Genomic DNA, 15,913 nt, shown 5'->3' on the forward strand with positions numbered 1-15,913 from the left:
CCTGCCTTTTCCACCCCTTTTATCCTTTTCCTTGGATCCAACGGGGTCACACCAGTGTCCTTATAGAAGACACAACGCATGAATTGATTAGTCGCTAAATGGGGAAAGTGCTCTGTACCAGCCAAATCCAAATCTTCCAGCTTTAAAAGGGGATGTGTGCCAGACGTGATCCGGGAAATGTGATCTTTTCCGGTAGCAACGGTGTATGCAGTGTGACCTTTCTCTTATCAATGTCCTTGGGGACCTTTGCCTTACCTCAGCGTGGAGGAATGTATTCAGGTAGTTTAGAGATAGGATCAGACCCTTCAACGTCAACGTCCTTGGCCCCCATGTCAATGTTGTCCCCACCCATATTGATTTCTTCATTGTCTTCTTCAGGTTCCAGGTCAACTACCTTGCCCTTCTCTCGCGTGGTGGGCTTTTCCTTCTGTGGGTGCTTCTTGGGTGACGTGCACACCGGCAGTGTCGCTTTCTTCTTATCTTTCTTTGTTTTGAAACTCTCTTTGTTCAGCGTAGGCCTCGGCCTGGGCATCCTCGGCGATTTGGGTACCCCTGCAGGTACTTTGACACTTGCAACCTCCGAGGCAACTCCCTCAGCTGCCATTGCTACCTCCGGGGCAACTCCCTCAGCGGCCACTGCCTCTACAACACTCACGGTTTCTGTGGGCACCGACATGATACTAGACAACAACTCCTGCGTTTCCTTTGGAAACTTCTCAAACGTTGAACTCACTATCAAAGCTTCAAAGTACTCACAGTTCATACACGCTTGAGGGCTCAACACCTCAATCCTCAAAATGCTAAGTGTTTTCCGCAGGGCAACCAACTGTAATTTATAGGCATTTTTGAATTCAAATCCGACTGTTCCCACCAAAATTCATTTATAAATTCTGGATTGGCGGCAGATTTTCACAAATCTCGCCCTTAAATTCCGACTTAAATGCCACACCCCCACTCCATTTAGCCGTTTTCCCACTGTCAAGCCATGAACAGTGAACATAACAGTCACTTTTCGGCTTCCTTACGTGGTCCCTTCTTCAATAGCGCATCTCCCCGCGCGTTTCTGTTGACACTGTGACATTCCTTCATTCCACATAGTTGCCCAATCGCACAGCTCCACAACTCGGGCAGTGTAGTTTATTGTCCCACACCTCCTTTTAGCTGCCTGCAGCGCTAAGACTGTGCTTCCACCATGTAGTCATCTAGTTGGATCGTTGGTGTATGGATTCAATCGACTGCCATTCACCCTCCCTGGGAATGGCTCTCCATTCAAATTTACCAACTAAACTACACCACCATCAGTAATCTCCTTGATGACATAGGGAACCAACCAATGCATCCAAAATTTTCCTGGAAATTTATCCAACTTGCTGTCATATAATAGAACTAAATCATTTACCTTTAAGGTGCGTAGTTTGATGTGCCAATCGTGCCATGCCTTTTCGCGCTCCTTTTGAACTTTTTGATGGAATCCAGCTAGAAATCTATCCTCTTCAAGCTTTATTAGCTATGCGAGCCTCTCCTCCAGGGCTCCACAATCCGCCATTCTTCTAAATGCCACTATGCACAGACTAGGTACAATGTACTCCATCGGCATCAGAGATTCTACGCCATAAACCAGTCTGAATGATGTTTGTCCAGTCAACTTCTTGCAAGTAGTTGTATAAGCCCATAGCACCGCGGGCACATGCACATCCTAGTCATTTCTTTGAGCATTGCAAACCTTTGTTAGCACGCTCTCCAATATTTTATTAAACGCTTCCACCATCCCATTAGCTTGCAGATGATATGGCGTGCTCTTCTGATGGTAAACCTGAAATTCCTCTGTCATCACGTTGATCATCTCATTAAGAAAATGCGTACCGCGATCGCTCATTAAAATTTTTGGAGAGAAAAACCTTGTTAGCACGTACTCAAAGATGATTTTTTCTACTGTTGCGCTTGTACAGTCCTTCACAGTTTGCGCCTCCACCCATCTTGTTAAGTACTCAATCACGGTGATGATGTACCGTGCAGCCGTCTTCTTTCCTGGAGTTTGGATTGGTCCCACAAAGTCAATCACCCACTTCTCGAAGGGCTGTAACAATATCTGCGGATTCAGCGGCAGCTCATCCCTACGCGAGGGTCTTCCATTCCTTTGGCATGCGTCGTATGCCCTACAATACACTTTTGAATCCTTATGCAAGGTTGGCCACCATAGCTCAGCACATAGAATCTTATGCGCTGTTACTTTTCCTGCATAATGACCTCCCGCGGCTCCACCATGAGCCTCAGTGAGGATGTTGTTTCATTCAAACTCTAGCACATAACGTCGCAATATTTCATCTGATCCCATTTTGTACAAGTGCCCTACAATGACAGAAAAGTCTGTTGCGCGCACCACCAGTTCCTTCTTCTATTGGCTTGTATATCCTTCTGGAGTTGTACCTATCGTTAGGAAGTGTATAATATCTTCAAAGTGGCTGTCCACGACGCGGACTACAAAGAGCTGCACGTCAGACAATCCTTCCTCCAAATTAGTAGGCTCTTCTCCAGTTTCAATGCGTGACAGATGATCTGGTCCTGCATTCAATCGTCCTAGTTTCACAATGACTTCAAAATCATATTCCTGGAACAACAATAGCCACCTACATATATTTCCCCCCAACACAGGCTTGTTGACCAGGTATTTCAATGTAGAATGCTCTGTATACATCTTAAAATGTCCACTCAACAGAGAATGCCTAAACTTATGGAGTGCGTACACCATAGCTAATCCTTCGCGCTTAGTCATGGAATAATTTCTCTCAACTTTGGACAGCTTCCTACTTGCGAACGCTATAGGGTGATCCAAGTCCCCTTCACCGGCCTGTGTCAGTACTACTCCCAGTGCAATACATGACGCATCCACATGCACATGGAAATCCTTCTTCCAATCCAGAAGACTAGGATTGGCGCGGTGGCCATTTTATCCTTTAGCACATCCAAGCTCTTCTGGCATTCTTCATTCCAACAGAACGTAACATCCTTCTTTAGCAGTTTTTCCATCAGTGCAGTGATCTGGGCATAGCTCTTGATGAATTTCCTATAGTATCACGTATGCCCCAATGTTGTGTGCAGCTGTTTCACACTCCTTGGCGCCTCCAAATTGATTATGACCGCAATCTTCACAGGGTCTACCGTTAGGCCTTGTCTACATACCACATGACCCAGCAAGATCCCAAAAGGGACACATAACAAACACTTCTTCAGATTGAGCGTGATCTGGTACCTCCGGCCTGTATCTAGCATTAAGTGTAGACTCTCCACATGACGCTTTACCAATCAAAACACTGTCCAATCGTCAAAGTATACCTCCAGAAATTTGTGAATGAAATCCTTGAACACTACGATGACTACACGCGAAAAGATCGCCGGCGTGTTCTTCAGCCCAAAAGGCATCACCGTATACTAGAAGCATCCCCATTCAGTCACGAAGGTCGTCTTACTCCTATCCTCCGGTGTGATCTTGATCTGATGGTACCCTGAGAACCCGTCAGTAAATGAATATGCTTCTTGGCCGCCAACATTATCCAGAACCTCATCGATGAACGAAGTTGGGAAGGGATCATGCATGCAGGCATCATTCAACTTCCTGAGATCTATGCATATCCTTATTTCTTCCTTCTTCTTCTTTTCCTAAACTACTATTGGGCTCACCCAATCAGATTCTTCCACCGGTTCAATAATACCTGCCGCGAGCATCTTATCCAACTCTAAGCAGACCCTTTCTTTATACTTCGGATTGAGGCGGTAAGGTCTTTGTTTAACGGGCTTCACGTCTAGTTTTAGAGTGATATTCATGACAGCCAAGTCCCTTATTATCCCTTTCAAATCCAAAAATTTCGTGGGGAACAAATCCTGATATTCGCGAAGTAGCTCGCGACCATATCTACTGTCGCATCGTCCCAGTATTCTCCAATATTTGCAAACTTCGGCTCTGCATCCGTGCCAATGTTCACTTGTCTAGTTTTGAGCGGCTCAGTTATGTCGGGGTTCTCTAGTTGTAGTCCTTCAACATCACGGTGACCTTCAGTCTCTGGAATATTAATATTCCTCGGGTCTTCATCTTCTTATTCCGTTGTTACATTGTAGCACTCCAACATGTGGCTCAGCTAGGTAGTCCAATCAGGTTGAATCAAATCTAGAGGATCCCGCGGTATCCTAAAAATTGTTGCCTTAACCTCTTGCAATGCTTCATCGATACTTTCAAACCCATCCTCAAAGCTGAACATCATAAAAAATCCTTGGCACAAAACATCCCATTCTTTAGTGCCATGGTGGAGTTCCGTCTCCAAGTACCAATTCATCAGTATAACATCCAAGGTATGACAAAACAGATGGACCCCCTTTGGCTGGGGCTTCACTCCATACACTTCAGTCCATTTGGCCAAATGTTCATGTGGATCATTTCTCCCATCATATTTTTCTGTTAGCCATACCTGTGGGTGACCAAACCACACTCTCATCATTTTTCTGTATATGTTCCAATCATGAAAATTGTCCTTGTGAGTGCCCCACCATCTCGCAAGTGTAGCACGTAGCACCCAGTCCAGGGCCTAGAAGTGATGTTTCTTTGGAACTTCTCTCTCAAATGCATTCAAAAAGTGATCAACATTAGTTAAACCATCATAGTAAGGCAGATTTCTTACCTCTGATGATACACAGCGCAACGACTTGGTCATCATATTACAGTGCAGCGTAGATACTTCATGCAGTCGATTTTGCCAGTGCTTCAGTTCTTCATCTGAATCTAATGTGCAGGAACTTTCGTGGTCCCATGCAATATGTCCATCTGCTGTCGGATTCACCCAATCCTGATCTCGTGCTGTTATCTTGTAAATTTGGTCCAAAGCGTCATCACTTTCATAATTATGGACCAGTTTAATATAGCGTGGTCCCTCTACAAGGTCCAGTGGAACTACTATGCAAAGCGATTTCTTCTAAAATATCATCTTTTGCTTCTTCAGTTTGATTATCCCATTCATGTCAATGGCCCAATCGATCCAAAGGAGTGCAAGGTAGGGATTTCTAATATCCACAATATCTATCACTTCAAAATCAGCTAGGGTGCTCGCGCCTTCAATATCAATTGTTACCCTCTGCAACCTCCCCATTGGGATGATTTTCTGTGGATTCGCCATCCTTAACTGAATCAGCGACCACTGTAGCATAGGTCTCTCCATTCTCTCCCATGTCTATTTTGCCAAAATGTTCGCATCCGACCCCAAATCTAAAATGACCTGATCCATCTCATATTCTCTTATTTGTGCGGTGAGTCTCATCTCACGTCCAGTTCTTGCCTTATGCTTAGTAAGCTTTCTAACTACCTGCGGTCCGTCAGTAGCATTTTCCTTGCCACCGTAGCTATTGATTAGCTCTTGTAGTCCCTTCACAGCCTTGCTATCATGTAGCAGTTTCATGAAGGTCTCTAAGAACATGGTAATCATGGACGGGTCCATTTCATCAACCGGCTTCTCTTGACTCACTAAGGTAGAGGCCTCAACGAAACTTTTCTTCACTTCCATAAATGTTTCTTTTGCGCGTTCTAGATCAAACCTGGTCTCCTTTTCTGGTTCTTTGTAGACCCACTCTTCTTCTTCAGGTTGCTTCCCCTTATCCTCACTAGTCGTCGCTCCACTTCACAGCACAATATTTACCTTAGGGTCTTCCTCACGAGGCTCAACCCTCATAATCTACGGGTTCTGAGTCGGTTGCGGATGCTGCGCCCCCTTCTCACGTATCTTAGCTAACAATATAGGTCAATCCTCTGTCGCATGGTAAAACTGGGTACAATAACGGCATGGCAGATGTGTCATATTTGGGAAATCTCGTGCATAGTGTCCTGGTCCTCCACAATTGAAACAAATAACCTGCCCTTGACCTCTACCAGGTCCTCCTCCACCTCAGCCTCATCCGTACCCTTGATACTTGCCTCATGCTCCTCCAGTGCCTTGGTCTAGAGGCTGCGTTTCTGCCTACACCCTATATACAGGGGTCCTATCCATCATTAACTCGTAACTACGATAATTGTGCTCATCATGTCCCACTGACTGATAGAAGTTGCAGAAGAGTTGTTTCGGTGTTTGTAAATTTTTTTGCAGAAAATGGCAGTTGTTTGTCACATGTTTCCTAGCTACCTGATAAATAACACACCATAGCGCAGGCCTTGTGCTTGGCCCTGCTGCAGCTTCTGGCCTCAAAGGCATTGGTCCCCCTACTGCGACATAATTTTTAAACACTGGATAGTGATCCTTGTCATGACCCTGGCTTTTTCACTTTAGGCACCACACTTCTTCGCGTGCCTCTGGCCGAGCTGTTTTGTCTTTTTTTAGAATTTGCATTTCGAGGCAAAGGTTCTAGAACTGCGCATGAATATGCTGAACCCCTAGATTAACATCCTCCATTGGTGTCTCATGTAATCTCATCGCGATTTCCAGAGCTTCCGCCTGGGTCCCAATCTTTTGTTGTGATAGCGCAACCCTTAGATGAGGCAGGAGCGAGGCCACAAACCATTCGCGGTGCTGCCCATCAGTCAGATTCATGTTAGCCTCACGGATCGTACACTTCAATCTCTGATCCAAATCCTAGGGCATCTCACCAGGCTTCATCATGATCTCTTTGAATCCCACAATTGATTGCGCCTCAGACTTAGGTCTACTGAATTCCTTATTCAGCGCAGTCTGGATATCTGCCAACGCGGACGTCAGATTATCAGTGCAATACTTAATGTACCAAGTTAGTGTGCGGTCCTGCAAAGCACTAACCAACGTTGCTTTCTTCATTTGATCGTCCGTGATACATTGAGATTGCCATACAACCTTCGCGACGAACCAAAACTAGTTTGGATCTTCATTTCCTATGCCCTTGAACACAGGTAGCTTTATGGAGTTCGCCATGTTGAACGGTGGTGGAGGTGGTGGTGGTGTGGGTGAGGGGGTAAGCGATGGGGGTGAAGATGGAGGTGGTGTGGGTGGATGAGGTATTCATAGGAACCCTTTCTTTATCAACTGAATAACGCTCTGTGGAGAAGCTTGTGCTGCTCCCTTGTCATCACTCAGAGGAGGTTCAATCAGCGGGATATATTCGGGCCTTTTCTTCCTCCGTCCCTGAAAGTCCTTCCACTTTGTGTTGCTCCAAACATAAAGGTAATGGCATAACCCACTTTTCACACTAGAGCATATTAATCCAAGTATTTAATGATTTCAAATAATTACCTTGTGGCCCTTTGAAGAAGCAGAGCTCTTCTGTGCTGTAACTGACCGAAGTATCAACTGTGAACTCTGTCACAAACCCTCCTATGATACGGTTGAGCCAATGATCAACAATGCTTTCGATCTTATCTTCAGAGGCTTCCAATTTCCGCACTAACTCCGGGGTCTAGAAAATCGGATCATCAAGCCTTCACCTCCCTTGGCCGTTTGCCAACTTCACAATCCACTCGTATAATTCAACTAGGAAGGAATAGAAGAATACTTTGTGTATATCTATGTACAGATATTTGTTCAACCACTTTTCTTTTGTCAATCATGGATTCCTATTTTCCTGCGTCGCGAATTTGTGGATCTTTCTATCCAACTAGTCTTTGATCTCCTTCTTAGTTGGATTCCAATGATGCAACATCACACATCTCATTATGCAGATCTCGGTACCAACAACGAAACCATTTTTTGGCTTGATGGATCCTGACCCGAGTTCAACGTTAAGTAGTCAAGCAAATCCCTACCCTACTGGCTCTTTTTCGGCATTAATCCACGGAGTGCAGACTGAAGTCTCACCCAAAGCAGTATGGGGGGATGCAGGAACCAAGCTTCTGCACCCTGAGATGGTTGTGATTTTAGTTATATGCCCTAACCCTTCCTTCATATAGACCGATAAGCCCTTTAGGGCTTATCAAAGTACTTCTCTTATTGGTCCTTGAAGCCTTCGTGAAAGTCTTTGATCGTCATTCACGGACCCTAAATAGATAGATCAGGCACTTATGGGCCTCTGTGATTACCCTTACTTCTATATTTACTCAGGTTCACTTAAATATTGGTTAACTTTAACATGCATTATGGTTATTTTCGTGTAAACAGATATTCTTACTTGCGTTCATATGACAAAGTAAAATACATAGATTCACACATCAATATAACATTAATTCATAACCCCAATATTCAACATAACATAATCACAACATTCATAACAGAAGTAAAATAATGCATACATAGATAATTCCATAATACTTCTCTTTATTGATAATCCAGATTTCTAGTACAGACTCTGACTATCCTGTGCACACAGCTGCAGGGGTCTGCGCACTCAGCTGCAGACTTCTACCCTAGGCCTCTGTGCACTCAGCTGCAGAGCCTCTTCCTACGCTAAGACTCTTCACTCTTAGCTCTCACAGACCCATAAACTTACTCATAACTCTACCAAAAACTTATGAACTTAGCTACATTAGACTCTTCTAAGACTCCCTTTTTATACAATCCCATGGTCCGTGAACCAAGGGCGGATCTCATCAAGCCAAAAAGAATATCTAAACTAAGGGTGGAAACCCTTTTTGACTACTTACATCTTTGCGCTCCGCATCCACAAAATGCGGGGACTTTAAATTCTTTACGCAAAACTTGGGCCTTTAGCCCCAAAACTTGGGCTTTTAACCCCAAAATTGACCCCCAAGGGACCCATTCCGAACATTGGGCCACTAGGGGGAAGAGGCATTCCATTCCTTCGAGAGAATTTTGTTCCATAGTTGAGTAAAGATAGCCAGGAGAGATAGGAGGTAGAGCACACAGAGAGGATTTATGCACTGTAGCAGCCCACAGGCCATAGACATTACTTCTTTGTATCTGCAGCCATATTTCGAGACAGAGAAAGAGAGCGAAGCGACCTCACCTTCTAGCTGGGTTTTCTTCAAAAGGGTTTCCTAGAGAGCATACTTTGTGTATTATGTGTGTGTGAGCTTATTTTTTTGTTCTCTACTTTTCTACTTGATTTACTTTTACATGTGTGCACTAATTACAGTTAATTTTACAGATCTAGAAATTAAATAAAACTGTACTAGTGTAGAATCTTAAAATTTTTAATATAATATTATCAGATCTGTTGTGACGAACTATCTAGTGGAATATCCATGGTAGTTTATCGATCAAACACAGTTCAGGAAGGCATGTAGCCATCACATCTCTTCTTAGAGATAAGATACTGTTGTTCAAGCTAGTTTTCTTTTATTTTGCATGTCTACAATTTCAACATTTTTCATTTATTAATTGAATTCATGTTTCATTATATATCTGTGTTCTAGATTTTACTCTATATTTCATTTCATTCCCTTCGTAAATTTGAATCAGTGGTATCAGAGCGGTCTTCTCTTTCTCTAGTTTTCTGTGCATGCCTGCAACAAGGTCATGGTATAAGGATTTGGGACTTGAACTGCTTGAGCCCTTGCAAGACCATCTTCGTCAATCTCGGAAACCTCCCATGATGGAAGAAAAGAAAGTTGACATAACAGGAGATCATATCAAACTATTGCTCGAAGAAGCCCTCAAGCAACAAAGGAATGAGATGATGGATAATTTTTCCTATATCCTTTAGCGGATACCAAAAGGTGATGCATATTCATTCAGTAGCCACTTCAGAGGTGTCACCCCATTTAAGGTACAAGTTAATTTTTATATTCCTATATTTGAAGGCTAGATAGATGTAGATTCTCTAGACAAATGGTTAAATCTGCTAGAGGGATATTTTTTGGTCCATAATTTTTCCGATTGAGAAAACATTACTTTTTCCCTCCTTAAGGCTTCCCCCCATGTCAAGGACTGGTCCAAAAATTACTATGAGAAAAGGACCATGGAGGAATCCGCACTATTTTCAGTATGACCCACTTGGGACTCTTTTAGGATGCTATTAAGGAACAATTTTACCCTGTTGGAAGCTACGAAGACTAGTACATGAGATGGGCCACATTGCAGTAGGAAAGGGATCAAGCAGTGCTAGAGTTCACAAATGGCATTCATACCTTATACACCAAGTTGGTTATCAAGGAATTTGAGAGACATCTGGTTCTCAAGTACCACTACTAGATATAGCACTAAATTCCAAAGACATAATCTGATGGTATGACCCGTATTGTCACAAATTACAAGAAAAAAGTCAATTTGTTTTTGTATAAAAAACTCGCATTCATCGAAAGACTAATGAACTATCTCGAAGTCATCAATATTCTAATAATTTTCCTAGTTTTTCAGAAGACCAAAGGAATAAATTTCGATGACTGTCAGATGGTATGGCCTGTACTTTTGCAAATTAAAAGAAAAATATCAATTTTATTTTTTATTTTTTTGTTTAATTACCCTGTGTTCACCAGAAGACCAATGACAGTGGGATTTAAAAAAATAAGATACAATCCTATGCAAAATATAAAAAAGATAATCTCATATAGTGTATCCATAAAATCATGTAGATTTAAGATAAATTAATCATTAAATAGCTCAACTGCCAACTATTAATGATAGTAGCTAAGAAATAATAAGGTTGGCATGATCAAATGTGCTAATTTGTTTAAAAACATCGTCTAAACCAAAACCTATGGAAAACAGAGTACTCATTTGGATTGGAAAGCTAAAGCAACAACTTGGTCTTGCTTTAACTACTTTTGTGAATTCTCTATGACACCAAGACAATAGAATTCTCCTAACCCCTGAATCAAAGCAAAAGTGAATCCAAAGCAATAATAACAGTATAGGAGAAAACGAAGAAAACCAAAAGTTATGAGGTTTTCAATGAAATGTCAACAAAATTTTTTTTTGGCATCTAGATGCAATTGAACAAGTCCATATTTGTTTTGGGTATTCACTATTATAGAGAAAATCGATTAAAGAGGGATACCCAATTTGTGTTTAGATTTTGAATCTATATTAAATTCAGTATAGATCTTTTCTGAGTGTTTAATTATGGAGAAAACCATTCTAATGAGCACCAAAGAAGGATAAATGTGTGTGGATATTCTGTTTAGGAATTTGGATTTGCATTAAAATGTATGTTTAAGAATGGGTTATAGAGAGTTCAATTTACCTCAAATATAATTTCACATTGGTGGTGACATCCCTGTATCCCAACCGAGAAGGCCTTCAAACCCTCATTTTCAACCCCAAATGCGGCCCGTCAATAAATCAAGTCTTTAATTCATGTCATTTGATGTTGAATCAGTGCCTCGTCATTTTCCCCACCTCCTTCCTACGGAGGGAAAAACTTTGGAGCCTTCAAATATGAGCCACCCCTTCTAGAGGAATTGGGGATCAATACCTGTCTCATAAGAAAGAAGAATTTAAACCTTTTGAATCCCTCAAAGTGAATCCCAATCTACATGAGAATGAAAACTTGTTAGGGCCTTTTTTGTTCTGTATAAGATTTGGGCTTTTCCAGCTTCTAGCAGGACAGCTTCACTTTGTGGTAATTTTGGGCTGGATGACAGTCACTTCCATGTTCCTCTATTTTTTGTTCAATATGTTGGCAGGGAGAAATGGTAACTTGGATCTGTACAAATGTCTAAGCTTGGTGGGCTACTGTATGCTTCCAATGGTGATTTTCTCAACATCTTCACTTTTTATCCCACCTCAAGGACTTGTCATGTTTGTCATGATGGTATTGATAGTGCTTTGGTGCACAAGAGCTTGGAGAAGTTTATTGATTGTCTTGGCAGCTTACAAGTATGAACACCAAGTTTTGGTGGCATATGCTTGTAGGCTGATTTACATGTTATTCTCTCTCCTAGTGATTTTATGAAAGGTATTTGTTTCAGTGGCACAAATATTTTGTAGTAATTTTTGGGAGTGGGAGTAGGTGGAGAAAATTTCAACTACATTTGTGGGCTTTGTAAACAAAATCCACTCTCCATTTTTTGTAATGTTGTATGGAAGATTTTTTTAAAATGATAGAAAAGTTGGAATTGCTTAATTTTTTATAATATACAAAATTTTGTTGAATTTATGGTAGTCATTCTAATCCCTTGGCTTAATTCCATTTGATTTATGGGATTCCTTCGTTTTCTTAAGATAGATATGTAATTCTAGATAGAGCGAGAGAAACTTTCCCTAAAAAATCCAAATGCTAGCATTATATAGATTTGACGTTAGAACTAGACTACTATATTTCCTTGTAACTAGTAGTTTCTATGTATGGTTGTGGTATGTAAGTTTCTTGATGTTGTGTCACAAAGATGATCTACATGGGAATATATTGGACTCGTGTGAATGGCACACGGAACTATTGCATTATTTTTCTTTGTCTGGGTGTATGCTGAAAAGTTGAGTATGTTGTTCATCTGCAATGTCACTAATGACACTTCAGTTTTCATATGTATTATGTCATGATTGCACATGAAAAGTGAGAAAATTGCTGCGAAAATTTAGTTGTTGGTGGAGTTTAAATTCCACCCCTATGTTTGACCTTAGAAAAATAATTAGGGTCTACTTGATGACTATTTTTTAAGTCAACAAACAAGGATTTTATTAATGTATAGAAGAAAGCACTTAATGTTGATTTCCAGTCACAAAATTGTGGGGTTTTAGTTTAGATCTTGGATCCCAGTTTTGCAGTTCAGAAATAAAATGATTCCCAGGCCATATCCATGTTTGAAGTGGTCCAAAAGACAAAGAAGGCTCATTGTGGGTGATGGTTATGTCACGATTACTAAAGGTGAAAGCATTAGAAGATTTTTTGAGCATGTAGATGAAACATAGGAAGAAGAGGTAATTACAATGATATGTGGATTCATCAAACTCATATTGTATGTTTTTCTCAATCTATATACTCATATCATTTTAATTCACACTTTATGTCTTACTTTTATAAGATTTTGGGTTCTTTACACTGATATGAATGCAACAATACTCTTTTAATGATGCACATGATTGACACACATGTTAGGATGAAGATTCAAATGACAAGGAGGGAAATGATCTAGATGTTGAAGGGTCACGACCACAAAATCATGTAAAGAGTCCCGAACTTGCTTGGGATTTCCTTTTGATGTTACACATGTTTCCTTTGAAGAGCAGGTAATACTTTTTTTCTCATTTCATTCAATCATGAGTTAACATTGATTCTTATGTCTTTGTTTCATTCAATAATTTTTTTCTTGCTCCTGCATAGATGCAATAGTAGCTATTTGGGATGAATTTATTAATTTGTTGTATTTATAACATCCTTGAGTTTGATATCTTATCTAACATATAACATTTATTAGGGAATTCCATACCATGAAATGATTGCAAATGAGAGGCGCATGACACACACACACATGTATGTATGTATATGTGGTAAGAGTGAGGACATGTTTCCATAAATAAATTATTTCCCAATCCTTTTGTCACTTTCATCTACATCCAGATCAATGGTACTCCTTTACGTTTCGAACCACTTGGGCGCTAAGCACTCAAAACATTCAATCAAATTATGCTACCAGCCAAAAGCTAGCGACCATCACCACCCTAGTCATGAACTATTTTTGACAGATCTTTTGTGTTTTACTTGAATTATATTTTACATGTGCACAATTTCTTCAATTTACGAATGTTGTTTCGTAAAACAAAGTTTGTTGTTTTCCAACTGTAGGTTTTAGTCTATGTATAAATGATCTTATTATAGTATGGGTGAATGGATGCTAGGTTACTAGAGTTATAATAAAATATTTCCTAGAATAAAATTTTTCAATTAGCATATATTTCATTTGCAAATACTACAACTATTTGTTAGATTTCTATTTGGTATGCGTGGTTCTAACTTGATTAGAGGCATAGTAGACTTTTCGTTATTGTTATCTACTTTTTGAGTTCTACAATATTATTATTTTTCATTAGGATTTACGATCAATGCATTAGAAGAATGAATATGATAAGTTAGATTTCCTCAAGGGAGTGCATAAATTATATTTACTTGCAACAAGAAGGTGTGATTGTTAAAATATCATAGAAAATTTCATATAGAACCAGTGTTAGCCTCTAGTGGTCACTTGCATAATCTTTGCCAATTTCCTTGAAATAACAAGATGCTCCTTGGGTTGATAAGTTAATATCAAGGTAATTAGTTTTTTCTTATATATATATATATATATATATATATATATATATATATATATATATATATATATATATATATATATATATATATATATATATATATATATATTATTTATATAATATATTTTATTCTAAGTCACAGAGATGCATCGTCAAGTCACAACTCCTGCAAACTCAAGCCACAACTTTTGCAACTTTAACGCATAGTTACTACAACCAGATACAAGTAAGTGTTTTATGGAACTGCTATTTCAACCTCAAGTCACAACATCTGCATTTCATCCCAACCAGAATAACAATCCATTTCAACTCATTGAAGTACTAGATACCATCAATTATTGTCTTTCCCCTTTGGAATGTGATGAAATACAATTAAGATCAGGGTAGACAAAGTTGGAAAAAACATCCCCAGGGTTCTTGAAGCCCTATGGGCTTATCAGACTACTTGCACAGTACCACATGTTTCTCCCCTTATCATCTTGTGTATTGTAAAAAACCTATTTTTCCAATTGAATTTGAGATTACGACTCTTAAAACAGCCCTAGATGTTGGATTAGATCTTAAGGAGGCACAAAAACAATGCTTAGATAAGTTAATTGAATTAGATGAAATGTGTATGAATGCTCTTCAATAGACATCTATAGTTCAAAAACAGAGAGCCAAGTGGCATGATCGTTTCATCAAAAGGAAAACCTTTCAAAAAGGTGAGTCAACATTGTTATACGACTCAAGATTCCAGTACTTCTTGGGTAAACATCAAAATTGACGATTAGGCCTTTATGAGGTCGATGAAGTATATGATAATGGAACAATGTGACTCATCACCATTGATGGGTTAGGAGTTTATTTCTTTACAAACGACCATTTATTGTGCTTATACCATCAACCAATCATGAAAGAGTCTTTTCTTAATAAAATTGCAAATGACACAAATTTCAAAATCGTAGGTGGATAAGGGATGTCCCCACACCTACGATTGGGTAAATTTTCTTTTCATACTAGTATATATATATATATATATATATATATATATATTTATACATATAGATATATATATTTATATCTATATCTATATATATATATGTATATGTATGTATGATATATATACATATAGATATATATATATCTATATCTATATATATATGTATATATACATACATACATACATACATACATACATACATACATACATACATACATACATACATACATACATACATACATATATATATATATATATATATATATATATATATATATATATATATATATATATATGGTTAGGCCCTTATGAGGTCAATGAAGTATAAGATAATGGAACAATGTGACTCATCACCATTGATGGGTCAGGAGTTTCTTTCTTTACAAATGACCATTGATTGCGCTTATACCATCAACTGGTCATGATCCAAACTTAAACAAGAATCCAACAAATTATAGATATAACCTAAATATAGAGATGCAACAAAAATAACACTTCATTTCATTAATATCAAATATTGAAACGAGGTCAATGAAGTAGAAGATAATGGAACAATGTGACACATCACCATTGATGGGTTAAGAGTTTCTTTCTTTACAAATGACCATTGATTGCGCTTATACCATCAACTAGTCATGATCCAAACTTAAACAGGAACGCAACAAATTATAGATATAACCATAAATATAGAGATGCAGCAAATATAACTCTTCATTTCATTAATATCAAATACTGAAATAAGCTTACAAACAGAATGGAAATAAACTAGCTCGGGCGAAGGTAGATTATCTCTAAGAAGAGATTGGCGGCTACATGCCTCTGAATTAGGTTAAAATGAGGCTCGAAG

At 39.3% G+C, this 15,913-nt stretch overlaps 1 pseudogene; it reads left to right on the top strand.

Moving 5' to 3' along the window:
- The first annotated feature begins 10,275 nt into the window (after positions 1–10,275).
- On the top strand, positions 10,276–11,790 carry LOC149145630 (uncharacterized; annotated as a pseudogene).
- Positions 11,791–15,913: the final 4,123 nt, after the last annotated feature.

This window comes from Pinus tabuliformis, chromosome X (assembly GCF_031772625.1).
Source record: "Pinus tabuliformis cultivar Carrire ecotype Pingquan chromosome X, CPIR1, whole genome shotgun sequence".
NCBI lineage: Eukaryota > Viridiplantae > Streptophyta > Pinopsida > Pinales > Pinaceae > Pinus > Pinus tabuliformis.